This window comes from Peromyscus californicus, unplaced genomic scaffold, assembly GCF_007827085.1.
Source record: "Peromyscus californicus insignis strain IS unplaced genomic scaffold, ASM782708v3 Scaffold_7__1_contigs__length_154581171, whole genome shotgun sequence".
NCBI classification, from domain to species: domain Eukaryota; kingdom Metazoa; phylum Chordata; class Mammalia; order Rodentia; family Cricetidae; genus Peromyscus; species Peromyscus californicus.
Window position 1 is genome coordinate 138,790,717 of NW_026294595.1, and position 15,380 is coordinate 138,806,096.

The window sequence follows — 15,380 nt, forward strand, 5'->3', positions numbered from 1 at the left end:
TTCTGTGGAAACAAAAGCAGAGTCTCCTTTCCAAGGCAACATATCCTTACATCCAAATTTTGAAGTCAAGGTACCTTTAAAATATACATTTTGGCATAACGCAACAGCTTTTACAATCAAATGTTTTTCTTCAATTATGAATATCAAAGAGAACATAATCCAGATACTCTGTGTGGTAGCCATCTTTACGTGGCTTATTTTTTATATTAGCTTGAGCCTATTGCTTTGAACTGCAGCTTTCTAAGCCTGAAATGGCGCTGACACTGTGGCTGCTGTCTCCACCCACTTCAGCTTCCCAACATGGCAGTGGTACGTTTTCTGCCAGCTCTGGGAGCCATCAACTCTCAAAAATAGTGGGTCTATGCTTTTATCAAAGCAGCATGTAGCCCAGAAACCTCTTTTTTTTTGTACTAACAAAGGCTAAATCCACCACGCAGCTTAATGTGCCACTTGCAGAGGCCTTATTCCCGCCATACTGCACGTCAGGAACCTGCCATAGTAGTTCAAACACGCAGGCTCCCGCTAACTTGAAAGAGACAACTAGAAACTGTTTTTAGCTCCGTTTTAGAATCTTTTTTCTCAGGTTTTAGGTGGAAACTCTTGCCAACACGTTGGGCGCCATTTGTAGCTAGAGTTTTCCTGCCTTGCCCACAGTTAGGACAAATCTCTGTCACCCACCAGTCCCACAGCTGCTCACACCCAACCAAGTAAACACAGAGACTTATATTGCTTGCAAACTGTATGGCCATGGCAGGCTTCTTGCTAACTGTTCTTATATCTTAAATTAATCCATTTCCATAAATCTATACCTTGCCACGTGGCTCGTGGCTTACCGGCATCTTCACATGCTGTTTGTCATGGCGGCTGGCAATGACTCCCTTTTTTTTTTTATTTTATTAATCATTCTTTTAATTTTAGACTGAGGATTGTTCTAAATCTTTTCAGAGTTTGTTATGTAAAACTGGGTATGTTTCCCTCCGTTTGTTATAGAACATCTTCCTCCAACTGTAGACATTTATTAATGTTTGCAGGATTTCATGAGTAGAGGCAATAAAACATTTTGGGCAAAAAGTAAGCTAAAGAGCCCATATTTTGTGACTATTTACAGAAAATGCTTTTTTCTGTTGGGACTCTTACCTTTACATTCTCAAGTTTTAAAGTGTACTATTCAGCTGTGTCAGAATTCTGTTGGCCCTTATAAAAGAGTTTAGCTTGGGCAGTGGACTTGAGCTCTGAGAGACCTGTCTAGTCCTTTTTTCCACTGACTGCTGACTGACACAGAAGTGATGCCATCCCTCCATGACTTAGTCTGTGCCGTCATAGAATGCTGTGGTTTCTATAACTCAGGGTAGAGGTCTTCTGAAGGCCTGAATGACTTACCTGGGTTTATTTGACTTAGACACTGGTCCTGTGCCAGAGCCCAGCTTTATTTGTTTTGTTTGTTTGTTTTGTTTTGTTTTGTTTTGTTTTTGGTAGTCTGTGTGCTCATTTACCAAGATGGTGGTTTTGAGTACAATCATGTTCTTGATACTATGATAGAGGCCTGTAGAAGTAAACAGGCAGGTGAAAGCCACCTCACGGAGATTTCATTCTAGAAGGAATATAATGAAACATTTGTGTGTCAGATGGCAGTGTTACAGAAAATGCAGAGCAAAGGGGCCGTTGGGGAGAGAAGGGTGTGTGTGTGTGTGTGTGTGTGTGTGTGTGTGTGTGTGTGTGTGTGTGCCTTTTAAAAAGAGTACTGAGGGAAAAATAGAGTATAAGTAGGAGAATGAGGATATGAATTATGTACATGTCCAGAGAGACCACTTTTCAGACAGTGAGAATGGCCGACTCAAGTCCCTGAAGCAGAGACTTGGGTGCATTTGCAGAGCAGTGGAGAAATGGCGTGCACGTACAGTGACATCAGAGAGCGCTGCGTGGCAGTGGGATGAGGAGCTGGTACTGCATTTTCTGTGTGAGATTAGGACTTTAGCTTTTCTTCTTGAGAGCCATGGGGGAACCTTGCCTAGAGGCGTCCTGATCCACTTTATATTTTGAAACTTGTATTCTGGTCCCTCTGTGAACAGAGCAGGAGGAACATGGGTGCGGTGTTTTTTTATCTCCTGTACAAAGGAGGCCACAAAGAGGGGCGCATCGGCTGCCATTTTTCTTCCAGGCCTTTGGCATCTGTCTTCTTCTGAATTGATGTTGGATGCTTCTTGCAGTGCTCTGCTTGCTCTCGTGAGGCAGAGTAGAATCACAAGCTTTGAACTGCCCCTTGCTCCTCACGTTCCTGTGGAGTTGTCTTCAATGTTTTTGTAAAGATTGATTTTCTTAGTTTAAGCAAGCCTGCTTGATTTTCAGTCAGATCATTGTTGCCATAAAGTAAGAGCCCTTAAGTTTGTATGGTTTTTCATTTTTTAGATGCCATAGAAGTAGTAATCTTGAGATTTCAGTCACCTGATGCTGTCACCATTCTTAGGTCAGTAGGTCTAGTGTAGGGAGAGTTCCTTTATCTTTGCCCTGGTTTACCAAGCTGAGTCATTAGCAAAGAGCTTGGTTTGACAGGCAGGCTCTTTCTGCAGAGAGGTCCATTGGTTCTCAGAGAGTACTTTTTTTTTTTGTTTTTTTTTTTTTTTGGTTTTTCGAGACAGGGTTTCTCTGTGTAGCTTTGCTCCTCTCCTGGAACTCACTTGGTAGCCCAGGCTGGCCTCGAACTCACAGAGATCCGCCTGGCTCTGCCTCCCGAGTGCTGGGATTAAAGGCGTGCGCCACCACCGCCCGGCTCTCAGAGAGTACTTTATTGGAGAAAGGTGGTGGCTAGAGGGGTTGGACCCTATGAGTGAACAAGTTAACTAACATCTGTCTAGTCCGTACTTCTCCCAGACTCTTCTCATCCAAAGACTGCAGCAGCAGCAGCTCAGAGGCTCTTCTGTGTGTCTGTTCAGTATTAAACAATTGAAACTCGCCAGGTAGTGATGGTGCACACTTTTAATCCCAGCACTCGGGAGGCAAAGGCAGGCGGATCTCTGTGGTTTTGAGGCCAGCCTGGTCTACAGAGTGAGTTCCAGGACAGCCAGGGCTGTTACACAGAGAAATCCTGTCTCAGAAAAAACAAAACAAAAAACCAAACTAAAACTCAGTTGCCAATGTTTAAAACTTGATTTTACATAAAATGCTGTATTTCCAGCTTGGTCCAGAAACTTGGAAGATCTGGCACAGTGTGTTATTACCACTGGATGATGGTTATAGGCTGCCCTGTTTGGGCGTGGCTTCTCCAGTTCTCCACCTTACCTGGCCAGCCTCACTCTTTTCTACTGATAGTCTGACCTGTCTCATACTTAGAGATATTCACTGTTAGGACTTTTGTTCCAAATCCAAACTGAAATTTGGATTTATATATGAGTGAGCCAACCTGTTATGATATGAATTTCTGTTTTTTACCTTCAGAATGCCAGGAGAATTCATTAAAGTTATACAGACACAGCACAGCATACATATGGAGGTCAGAGGACAATTTATGGGTATGAGTTCTCTCCATCCACCATGTAGGTCCTGGGTATAATGTTAAAGTGCATAGGCTTGGTGGCAAGTGCCTCTACCCACTGGACTTTTTATCTTACCAACCTGAAAATTCACCTTTTAAAACGAGTTTATTTTTAGTTTTGATTATTTGTTTATGTGTGGATCTGTGTGAGAGAATGTGCACAAGGACACATACACATAGTACAGTGCCTGCAGAGGCCAGAACAGGGCACCAGATGCCCTGGAGTTGGAATTACAGGCAGTGTGAGCCACCTGATGTGGGTGCTGGGAAATGAACTCAGGTTGTATGCAAGAGCAGTATATACTCTTAACTGCTAAGCTATTTCTCCAGTCCTCTGAGAATTCTTTTTTTTTTTTTTTTAATTCTCTTTTAAGGGCATTTCATATTTGAGTGATGAGAGAAGATGGAATTAGGATGTATATAAATAAAACTAAAGATAAGTGAAAACTGCCTCTGATGCCTTGGTGTTATAGCCATTACCACAATCCGAAAGCTAGGATTTGGAATGGTAGTCTAAAAGATGGCACTCAAGGTGCTCCCCATAAGCAGCTGTCACTGTCACCAGGAGATACTGAACTCTAATCTCTGAGGACAGCACCAGGTGGTGCTTCAGCCTGCCCTGCCGGTGACACTAACCCGTGAAGGTCTGACCTAAAAGATTCCTGGAGTGTAGTGTCACCGTTATACGAGTTTTTTTTTTTTTTTTCTTAGTAGGTACCATAATTCAGAAATAGAGTGTGTTCATATTTTGTTAATAGTGTTTGATTTTTAAAATTTCTTTCTCTCTTTTGAGTCTGCTATACTTCAAAGAAGTACATGGAACATGGAGAATGTATTTCTGTAAATCTCTACATTGTAAAGGCATACTGCATTGAGGGAAGAATGCCTGGGCAATCTTAGCATGTTTAGGAGATGGGTATCTGTGAGGCTAACTAACATGTTTACCTCAGCAGCTTCAGAGAGAGGCTTTCTGAGTCTAGACAAGCAATATTTAATTATGAAAATGATACCCTCTTTCCTCCTGAGAAGGCAATTGCTTTTTTGAAATGAACTTTTTGCCCAAAATAGGAAATAAGTTAATCAGAAGTGGCAGAATTTGATACTTAGAAAAAAACTTCATATTTTCATCTGAAATTGAATACTTATCCCATTTCTAAAATTGAATTGCCTTATTTACCAAGGCGGCGGGGAAGCCTTTAGTGATTCCCTGTAGTGTTTAAGATATGTGGTTGGTGATTGAAGTAAAAAACAGTGCTCAGAAATGCAATGTTCTTTAAAACTGATACTTTATTAACTGATATTCTATAAACAGATCACATTTTTTTTTAAAAAGAATGTTCCTTTTATGAGGACTCACATTCTCATTTTGCTATTCCTAATGCCACAAAAAGCTTTAAATTTAAATCCAATTTGGTTCATGAATCAAAATCAAAAAAAAAAATCAAAACCACCCGGTATTATTTCAGTTTAAGATGACTTCCATGTCCACAGTGGATGCACAGAACAAAGCCTGTGTTCTTATGGAGTTCATAATGAGAGAAACAAAAATAAACCCAGTAAATTCAGTAAATAAAATCAGTTAAGGTACCACAGTGGCACATTTTGTAAAGTATGGTAAAGGGAAAACATGCAAGAGTCCTTATATAGACAGAACGTTCGGTTAAGACACATGAGGAAGAAGAAGAAGAAGAAGAAGCCACTGGAAGGAAAGGAAGCTCTACCCAGACCGAGCAGTACACAGACGTAGCTGGAGTGTATAAGGAAGGAAAGAAGTCATAGTAGACGGAGCTGAGTGACAGTCGCATTAGTAATCATAAAAAATGTGACTACATTAAAAGTTCCCATTGTCTCTAAGTGTATATAAAAGATAAATCTAAGATACAGTGTTACCAAAAAGCTTAAAATAGAGAAATATAAAAGGATGCCCATGTAAACACTCAAAGTCAGGTAGAAATTAGATGTGCAGTGTGCATCTGTAAGCCTTGCTACTTGGGAGGCTAAGGTGAGGGGTCCAACTTGGCCAACATAGCAAGACTACATCTCGAAAACAAACAACCGTAATGAAATGAAACAGAATTCAAGACAAAAGAGTGTTACATGGGAAGAAATCTACTTTGTATTGCAATAGGGTACAAATGAACTGTAGGAGATCAGAGTCATGAATCTGTGTGAAGCATTTATCTGTTGATGGTGGATGGATAAATCTCACTATCCAATTAGAACATACAGTAGAAATACAAAGAACAACGTGAAAACTGCAAGCGTAGTAATGACATAAATATTATTCTCTCAAAAATGGACACTTCAGGAGCTAGAGACATACCTCAGTCAACAAAGTGCTTGAGGACATGAACCTGATCCCTAGAACCACATTTATAAAAAATATCTAGGGGTTGTGATGTATGCTTGTAACCCAGCATTGGGGAGGTGGAGACAGACAGATCCCTGGGCTCACTGAACAGCTAGCCTAGCTTACATAGTGTGCTCCAGGTCAATGAATGAACGAATGACCCTGTCTCAAAAACAAACAACAACAACAACAACAAAACCAAACCACAATGCCTAAAGAACAAGAATGGAAGTACACACGGGTGCATGAGTGCATATGCACACACTCTGGACAGGGTGGTGCTGCAGCTCAGGGGTAGAATACACACTTAAGGTATTCAGAGACTCTGGGTTCAAGCTCCAGCACCCAGACTAACACAGCTCACAACATTTATAGCACAGGAAAACTTTTCAAATATTAAACTTTTAAGAACAGACAATGTTCACAAAACTTACCTGTCTTTTAAAGTGCTAAAAGAGAAATCTCATTCAGCATAGAAATCATACCATTTTTTGTCTATAATTCAATCGTTTAGCAATTAATAAGAAAGGGGCCAAAGCCACATTATCATACCTAAAAATGTAAAAATATATCCCTAAGTGTTCATGGCTTTAAAGATAAAATCAGTACAGAGCTATAAACCATTGAGAACTGAACTCTAAAAACTATAGAACGTTCAGATTGCTGTGGTTTGGAACTGTGTGTGAGGGGCGCAGTAAAGAAACTACCGATATGACCACTTCATGGTATGGTTAGGATCTTTATTATGAACAAGAGAAAAAATTTCCAGAGGCATCTGGGAGAGTCCAGAGCAGAGAGAGAAAGCGGACTGGACATGGTCAGGGCTGTCTGTGAGAGAAGGAAGAGTAGCCAGAGGCGGAGAGTAGGAGAATACTGAGGGTACAGCAGGGGAAGCCTTGCCTTGTCTTTATAAAGAGTGAGTGGGTATGGGGGGGGGGGGGGAGCCTGGGGAGGCTAGCGTGGACTTTTAAAATGTATACCAAGTACTTGTGAGTTGGGACAGAGGAAGCCTGAGGCCAGCATGGACTTTGATGTGCAACCACAAGTATATGTCATCAATGGAGCCATATGTTCCTCTGCCAGATGTAAGGAAATGACTCCTTTTGGCAGATGGGAGCCGATTTCATAAGTTCCTGAGGAATGCTTACTTTTCTCTAAACACCAGAAATCCTTCTATAGTTCAGTTTGAGCTGGACCTAGATTCAATTTGGGGCCTAGTTGGTGGGTCTGCCCTTTTTCAAGGGAGAACAGGGTACTCCTTGCCTGATAGGAACATGCTGAACACAACAACAAGAAGTGGTACTTTGGAAGATGTGTAATTTTAGGATGCAAGAAAGATGGTAGCTAAAGCATTAAGTAGGTAAATATAAGAGCAGAATTTAATGAAATGGAAAAAATACTGATCCATAAAACCAAGTTAGTTTGTGGGAGGGACTTGGCTTTGATTGAGTTTTAAACGATTGTGTAGTTGTCCATCTTAACCATCCTCACTGCATGGCTTCTCTCTAGGCTTTCATAAAGTGTTTATAAAACATGCTTTGGGGCTGGGGGTGGGGCTTAGTGTTAGAGCACTTAGTATAGTTTCAGCCTGTCTTGCTGTGGGATGTTCTGTATGGCAAATGTGTTGCTGATTAGTCAATAAATAAAACACTGATTGGCCATTGGCTAGGCAGGAAGTGTAGGTGGGACAAGGAGGAGAATAAAGCTGGGAAGTGGAAAGCTGAGTGAGAGAGACACTGCCAGCTGCCACGATGAGAAACAGCATGTGAAGATGCCGGTAAGCCACAAGCCATGTGGCAAAGTATAGATTAATAGAAATGAATTAATTTAAGCTGTAAGAACAGTTAGCAAGAAGCCTGCCATGGCCATAAAGTTTGTAAGCAATATAAGTCTCTGTGTTTACTTGGTTGGGTCTGACGGCTGTGGGACTGGCAGGTGATAGAGATTTGTCCTGACTGTGGGCCAGGCAGGAAAACTCTAGCTACACTGTCTGGCTTGCACAGAGCTCTGGCTGGCTTCGGTCCCCAGCACCACATACAGAACAATGGGAAGCTGCGGCAGGAGGTGGAGTTCCAGTTGGAGGCTAGCCTGGACTGCATGGCAAGCCTCTCTTAGAAACTCAGGAAATGTGGTGGATGGTTAGCCCAGAAGAGAGCAGGAACCTCAGCAAGAATCCCAGGGAAGGTGCCAAGAGGTCTCACTTGAAGAGTTTTTCCTTTTTTTTTTTTTTTTAATTAAAGATTTACTTTAATTTTATATGTATGGCTGTTTTAACTGCATGTATGTCTTAAGCACCACATGTGTGCCCGAAGAGGTCAGAAGAGGGTGTGAGATCCTCTGAAACTGTAGTTGTTCACTGTTGTGAGCCACCATGTGCATTCTGGGAATTGAACCTGGGTCCTGTGGAAGAGCAGTCTGTAGCTAGAGTTTTTCTGCCTGGCCCACAGTCAGGACAAATCTCTGTCACCCGCCAGTCCCACAGCCGCTCAGACCCAACCAAGTAAACCCAGAGACTTATATTGCTTACAATCTGTATGGCCGTGGCAGGCTCCTGCTAACTGTTCTTACAGCTTAAATTAATCCATTTCCATAAATCTATACCTTGCCACGTGGCTCGTGCCTTACCGGCATCTTCACATGCTGCTTGTCATGGTGGCGGCTGGCAGTGTCTCCCTGCCTCAGCGGTCTGCTTCCCAGGATTCTCCTCTCTCCTTGTCCCGCCTACTTCCTGCCTAGCCACTGGCCAATCAGTGTTTTATTTATTAACCAATCAGAGCAATTTGACATACAGACCATCCCACAGCAGCAGTCAGTGCTCTTAACCACTGAGCCATCTCTCCAACCCCTTCTTGGTTTTTTTTGACGAGGTCTGGCTTGCTGTATAGCCCTGGCTGACCTTCAGCTCACAATCCTTCTGCTTTAGCTTGCCACATGCTAGGATGATAGACATGCAGAACTGTATCTAGCTGGAAGAACATTTGGAAGACGATTGGGCATTCTCTAGCTAGAGGAGGAGGGAAAAGGTCTGAGCTGAGAGGGTGAGCTCAGGGTAGTGTGGACCTTCCACAGTGCTGTCTGGAGTGTGGGGTGAAGCCATTAGTGCCCAATGTGCTATGTCCTCCCCCCCAAAATTGGTAGTTGTCTTGGATTTTTTCTGGGTGTTCTGGAGAAATTAAAAATAGACTCCTAAGGCAGCACAAGGATAATTAGCTCTCTGAAACCAGGTGATAATTGGTCCACCAGGATGTTAAAAACCACTAACTGTTAATTCAAAATTAATTTTATGAATGTACCAGAACCTGAATATTGATTGTTCAGATTCCCTGGATACTTATAAGCCAGTAAGTTGGCTTTTTGTAGGAGGGAAGGATAAATTTTAGCACTGAGTTTCCCCCAAGAGGCTAGCAAGGATTTCTTGAAACTTTATCTTAACCATTTTTATCTAGATCAGGGCTCCAAACCTGACTGTAAGTTGAGATTTCTTTGGGATTTTATAAAGAGGCTTTACTAGATTATCACAACATGATCACTCACTCATTCTTCATTAAGTTTCACATTTTGCTTTTAACTATCTATACTCCTTAGAAATTAGAAACTGGCTGGGAGGTGAGGCTTATCATCGTCTTATCGGCATTGCTGACTTTGTGGCAGGGGTGCTTTGGGTATTCATGTTCAGTACTTCCAAGGGCACATTGTCATGTTCTCTGGGAACCCAGATACCTACAATTTAAGCCTTTGCCAGCTATCTTATGGAGACAAAAGTACATTCTAAAGCGTTGTGTTTGAGCTTATTTTCCATCTACTTCCAAATGAATTTCAAATATTAGCTCATTTTCTTTTCTTTTTTTTTTTTTTGGTTTTTCGAGACAGGGTTTCTCTGTGTAGCTTTGCGCCTTTCCTGGAACTCACTTGGTAGCCCAGGCTGGCCTCGAACTCACAGAGATCCGCCTGGCTCTGCCTCCCGAGTGCTGGGATTAAAGGCGTGCGCCACCATAGCTCATTTTCTTAAACACGCCAGGCTCCATGGTAAGGTGAAGTCTTGTGAGCACTGTCATGCTGTAGCCACAGCAGTCAGTTCATTCACGCTGAAGCCCCTGTCTCTCCCATTCTCCACCCACACCCGTGGTTTGTTTTCAAGTAAGTCAAAGGCAGGTGTGTATTGTATTATTTTAAAATATTTTATATATGTGTGTATGCATCTATAAATACAAGCATATAAAATCTTTATATATAAAGATTCAAAGACTGCTTTAAATATAATAACTCAGTGTACCTTTAAAAATTAAAAATATTTAATGTCGTGAAGTACTTGTTACTGTTTAGTTTTCTTCAATCATACCTACTAAAGTTTGCTTTAGAATCCTAACAAGATTCTTCTTTTTATTTAACTTTATTTTATGTACATTGGCATGAGGGATCCCTGGAACGGGAGTTACAGACAGTGGTGAGCCACCATGTGGGTGCTGGGAATTGAACCCAGGTCCTCTGGAAGATCAGCCAGTGCTCTTAACCACTGAGCCATCTCTCCAACCCCCAACAAGATTGTTATGTAACAATTGGTTTCTGTATTAATCAGTGTTCTCTAAAGGAATAACTCTGATAGAATGACCGTGTGTGTGTGTGTGTGTGTGTGTGTGTGTGTGTGTGTGTGTGTATAATAGTATACACATACATACATTCTTTTTTTTTTTTAAGATTTATTTATTTATTATGTATACAGTGTTTGCCTGCATGTATGCCTGCAGGCCAGAAGAGGGCGCCAGATCTTATTACAGATGGTTGTGAGCCACCATGTGGTTGCTGGGAATTGAACTCAGGACCTTTGGAATAGCAGCCAGTGCTCTTAACCTCTGAGCCATCTCTCCAGCCCACATTTTTTTTTCTTTTCTTTTTTTTTAAATTAAGGTGGCTTACAGGCAGTGGTCTGAGTAGTCCAACAATGGTTGTCTCCTGATAGAGAAAGGCCAGGGATCTGGTAGTTGAATTCCTCAGCAGTCATAATCTGGTGCTGGAGTCCCAGGGAAGTCCTAGAGAGCCACTGGTTTTCAGTCTATGCTGGAATCTTGAAAAAGTAGATTAAACACCTGTGAAGGGATGGCTCAGCAACAGGATAGGTGGACTTTGGAGCCAGAGTGAGGGCAAGCAGCAAAAACCAAAAGCTTCCTTCTTCCATGTCCTGTTATGTGGGCTGCCACCAGAAGGTATGGTCTCCGCCTCAAATAATCAACCAAGGAAAATCCCTCCTAGGTGTACCCAGCGGTGTGGGTTCAGTTGATTCCAGATGTAATCAGGTTGACAACCAAGATCGGCCATCACAGTTGCTGCCTCTTACATCACTTAATTCACAGCCCTTCATTCCCACACACTTTGTAATGCTGTTGGGATAACCAGTGATTGTTCCTTCCAGCTGGCCGGATTGCTGGGTGTTGCTGATTACCTCTAAGTGATCTTTTTAGTTTGTTCTAAAGTTCTTATATGTGGGTAGTTCGATGGATAGCAGGAGTTCTCAGGACCCCTTCCTGCTTCTCAGAATTATTAAGGTCCTCAAAGAGCTTTTATTTGTGTGGATTTTATCTGTTGATACTTGACAGAATTAGAAACTAAAACGGATAAAAATAAAACTTCAGTTTTAGCACCCATGCTTAGCATGAGCAAGGCCCTTAGTTTGAAGTATCCCTTCCCCTGGGCGGGGGGAAGAAAACCCCAATGTTAAGAATCTCTTCTTATTCTAAAGTATAATAAAATAATTTTTTTGATTCATTTAAGTTAGTAGTAAGCTATTCTGTATTAATATAAATATTTTTATTAAAAATAATATTCCATTTATAACAAAAATGAGTAACAGTGACAGTGTGAACATGTTTTCAAATCTGTGTGAATGGGAGACAGCTAGATTATTATATGAGTGTTTGCTTTCAGTCTGTCATACATTGTTTTGTGTGGAGAATGGCCAAACAAAGATGTATCACTGGAAAAGAGAAAGGCATCTTAATAGCTTGTTCAGATAACTGTAGATAGTTTTCTTCAACCTTGTATGGGGGATAGTTATACTTTTGGAAAAGATTTTATTTTTAGTTACGTGTGTGTGTGTGTGTGTGTGTGTGTGTGTGTGTGTGTGTTGTGTGAGGGTATGTGGTTGTGAGAGGAGATATCTACAGAGGTCAAGAGAGGTCATTCGATCTTCTGGAGCTGGAATTACAGGTGGTTGTGAGCTGCTTGTCTCAGGTGCTGTTGGCACTTAAACTTGAGTCCTCTGAAAGACCTGCAAGTGCTCTTCACTGCAGAGCCAGCCCTGCAGCCCCAATAGTGGTGGTTCCCTAACGGTTAGTGATGGAGACTCTCAGGCCATCAGTGGGCTGCTCGTGTTCCAGTACTGCATATAGGAATCCATTGTTTCATCCTGTGTTTGAACAGAAGGTTTACTTGCACGTGGTTTTGTAACCCCGTGGCTTAGTCATCTGGAAAACATTGCCTCGGCGAGTTACAGAGATCTGCCAGAGTGCTGGCATTTCATTATACAACATAAGATTATGTTCCTTGACATTATAACCAGTCTCATCAACCGAGTGTCTATGTAGGGGAAGCTGTCAAACTTACCATGGCAGTCAGGTTTTCTGAAGTTCTAATTTTTGTTTGAAAGTTGGAATTTTATCATTGGCAGCAAACACTGTCAGCTGTTTTAAATGCCAGATTCACTTTTTCATTTTTAAAGGAAATGTCTGCCAGATACCCAAGTCTACATAACCACAGTTTGTTAATGTTTTTTTCAAGTGAAATTGATGTTCCATGGAAAAAGCAGCTGGTTGGGCTCAAAGCTCAATTGCACAAGTGCTTTGCTTAAGACAACCATCGATTTCAGTTAAAAAAGTGCTTTGTGTGAACCTCCCATTTCATCATGGATACCATTTTAAAAAGCTGTAATAAAATTAGTACTTTTACTACTGCACCTGAGAGCATCCTAAAGGAATGGGCTTAAGTTTTTTATAATTTTATTTTATTTTTTTTTTATTATGTTATTTTTTAACTGTAGTTTGTACTTGTGGAGAATATAGTCACTGCTAATGCTTGCTTGGTCCTGCTTCTTGGCCTAAATGCCATCTCACTCAAGGATCAAGGTAGTGATATTTGACCACTTCTCCATTTATCATGTGAAGGTCCTCTATCAGCATTTCATTAGTGATGTAGATACTCCCAGCTACAATCAATGTATAAAAGACAGAATTTATGTTAGACCTCCCCCTTTATTTGCCATTTTTCAAAGTAACTATTTGATTACCTACCATTCTACAAAGATGACCAGTGATTTTAAAAGGGCTCATTTTTTTTTGCTTTAAAAATTAATTTTTGGTTAGTATACAGGGAAATGCATTCTATTGTGACATTTTCTTTCTAAATTTACATTTATGTGTGTGTATGTATGTATATATGTATGTCTCTCCCTCTCCCTCCCTCTGCCCCCTCTGGTTTTTTGAGACAGGGTTTCTCTAGGTAGCAGTCCTAGCTGTCCTGGAACTCGCTTTATAGACCAGGCTGGCCTCAAACTCACAGAGACTTGCCTGCCTCTGCCTCTCAAGAAGCCCTGTCTCTTAAAGGGAAAGTAGAAGGAAAGGGTGGGGAAAGGGAAGGAAAAGAGAAGGAGGTTGTGTAGATTATATCTGAGTTACTACACAGTAAAGACAGAAGTTCTTCCTGGTTGGGGGATGTGCAGGAGATTAATTGAGGCCCCTGTGTATGCTGCAGACATACTCTGCCACTGAGCAACACACCCAACGCCAGACAGTTGCTTCTTGAACACTGGCAGAACTAACGGTATGTGTGACTGATTTGAAGGTAGTTCCCATCTGAGACTTAGGGCTGAGTATGATGTATTTCTCAGAGCCACCGTTTCTCCTTCCTAGGTGTGATGGAGGAAGGCACATACATTTGCTGATCCTTGCTTCTCTTCTTTAGAACTACTAGTAAAAATTTAAAGTCTTCTGTGATGGTCATCTGCAGTAGTCAGGAAGAATGATGGTCCTCTCAGCCATCAGCTACATTGAAAAAAATACTAACAAATTACAGTTACTCAGACTTGAATATCAGCAGACATTTTCTAAAAATTAATTCCCACTGAGAATCAAAAGACCTTTCTTAAAACTTGGGCTTTAAATCTTTAAAGAGACTTTAAATTATTATAAAGATTTAACTTTTTAAAATTTATTTTTATTAGTTTCTGTGTATGAGTGTTTTGCCTGCATGTTTATCCATTCATCATGTGTATGCTTGATGTCTACGGAGACCAGAAGTGGGTGTCGGATTCCCCTGAACTGGAGTTACAGATGGTTATGAGTTGCCACATCGGTGTTAGAATTCAAACCTGGGTCCTCTGGAAGAACAGCCAGTAGTCTTAACCACTGAGCCATCTCTGAAGCCCTTCAATTTAATTTTTTTTAAAGATGGTGTGATAACATATACCTGTTGAGAGAAGAGGATTCAGAGTTCAAGGCCATCCTGGGCCTCAGTGAGTTTGAAGAAAGCCGGGGCCACATAGTGATATCCTGTCTCGAAACAACACCAACAGCGTCGTATTGGCATAAAAACACCAATGTAGACTGTGGAACAGAATGGTAAATCTAGAAATAAATTTACACAGCTCCAACCATCTAATCCTTAACAAAAGTGAAAGAGACAGCTTCTTCAACAGCCTCTTCCCTAAACTAGAAAACCATAAAGAAAGAAGCTAGGAGCTGGGGAGCTGGTTTCACGGTCAAGGCCTTGCTGCACAAGCATGGAGACCTGGAGTTCAGATCCTGTGTAAGTCAGGTGTGGTAGCATGCACCTCTAACCCCAAGCTGGAGGAAGTGGAGAAAGGAGTCCCTTTGGGGCTTCCCAGTCAGTTAGTATTGCTTGACAGGTGAGCTCCAGGTTCAATGAGAGACTCTATCTCAAAAATTAAAGAGGACACTGAATAAGGGGGCTCATCCGTGGGAAAGGCTAATTCTCCTTCTCCCAGTAGCCATTAGTGGCCTTAAGTTCTTTGTCTTGTTCACCAAGATGCAGGTTTTTTCTTACTTTTCCTTGGCATGTCAGAAATACCTTATCCAAACTTGGCAGCTTTACATCACACATCTTTTCTCATGTGGGCTCTTGATAGTTCAGTCTTGCCAGAGGTCCAGGTTTCTGGGAAATGAGATGTTGAGAAGACTAAAGGAGAGAGTTAGGCCAGTTTTCCCACTTCTGTCCAAAGAGTCTATTAGACTCTGCGAGCAGAGATGGAGGCAGGAGGATAGTGCTCAAGGCTGGCCCAGCTCTAAATGGAGTATTTGCTCATGTTACCAGGGCCTCTGAAAGAAGGGCAGTCACTTCGAGGGGTCGAGGGGAACTCATTTTAACATCAAGATGTCCCCTGCGAGGCAGCCTCCCTGTCCCAGTATGACCACTGTGCTTCCAGCTCTTGATGCTCCTCCACTCCAACCCCATGTGCAGTTACCAGCCTGTCTACAGCAGCAGCGGTTAATCCAC

At 41.7% G+C, this 15,380-nt stretch overlaps 1 protein-coding gene across 2 annotated transcripts in view; it reads left to right on the plus strand.

Moving 5' to 3' along the window:
- Stk4 (serine/threonine kinase 4) overlaps positions 1-15,380 on the plus strand; it is a 103,172-nt gene that overhangs the window by 60,384 nt on the left and 27,408 nt on the right. The gene's annotated exons all lie outside the window — the stretch shown is intronic.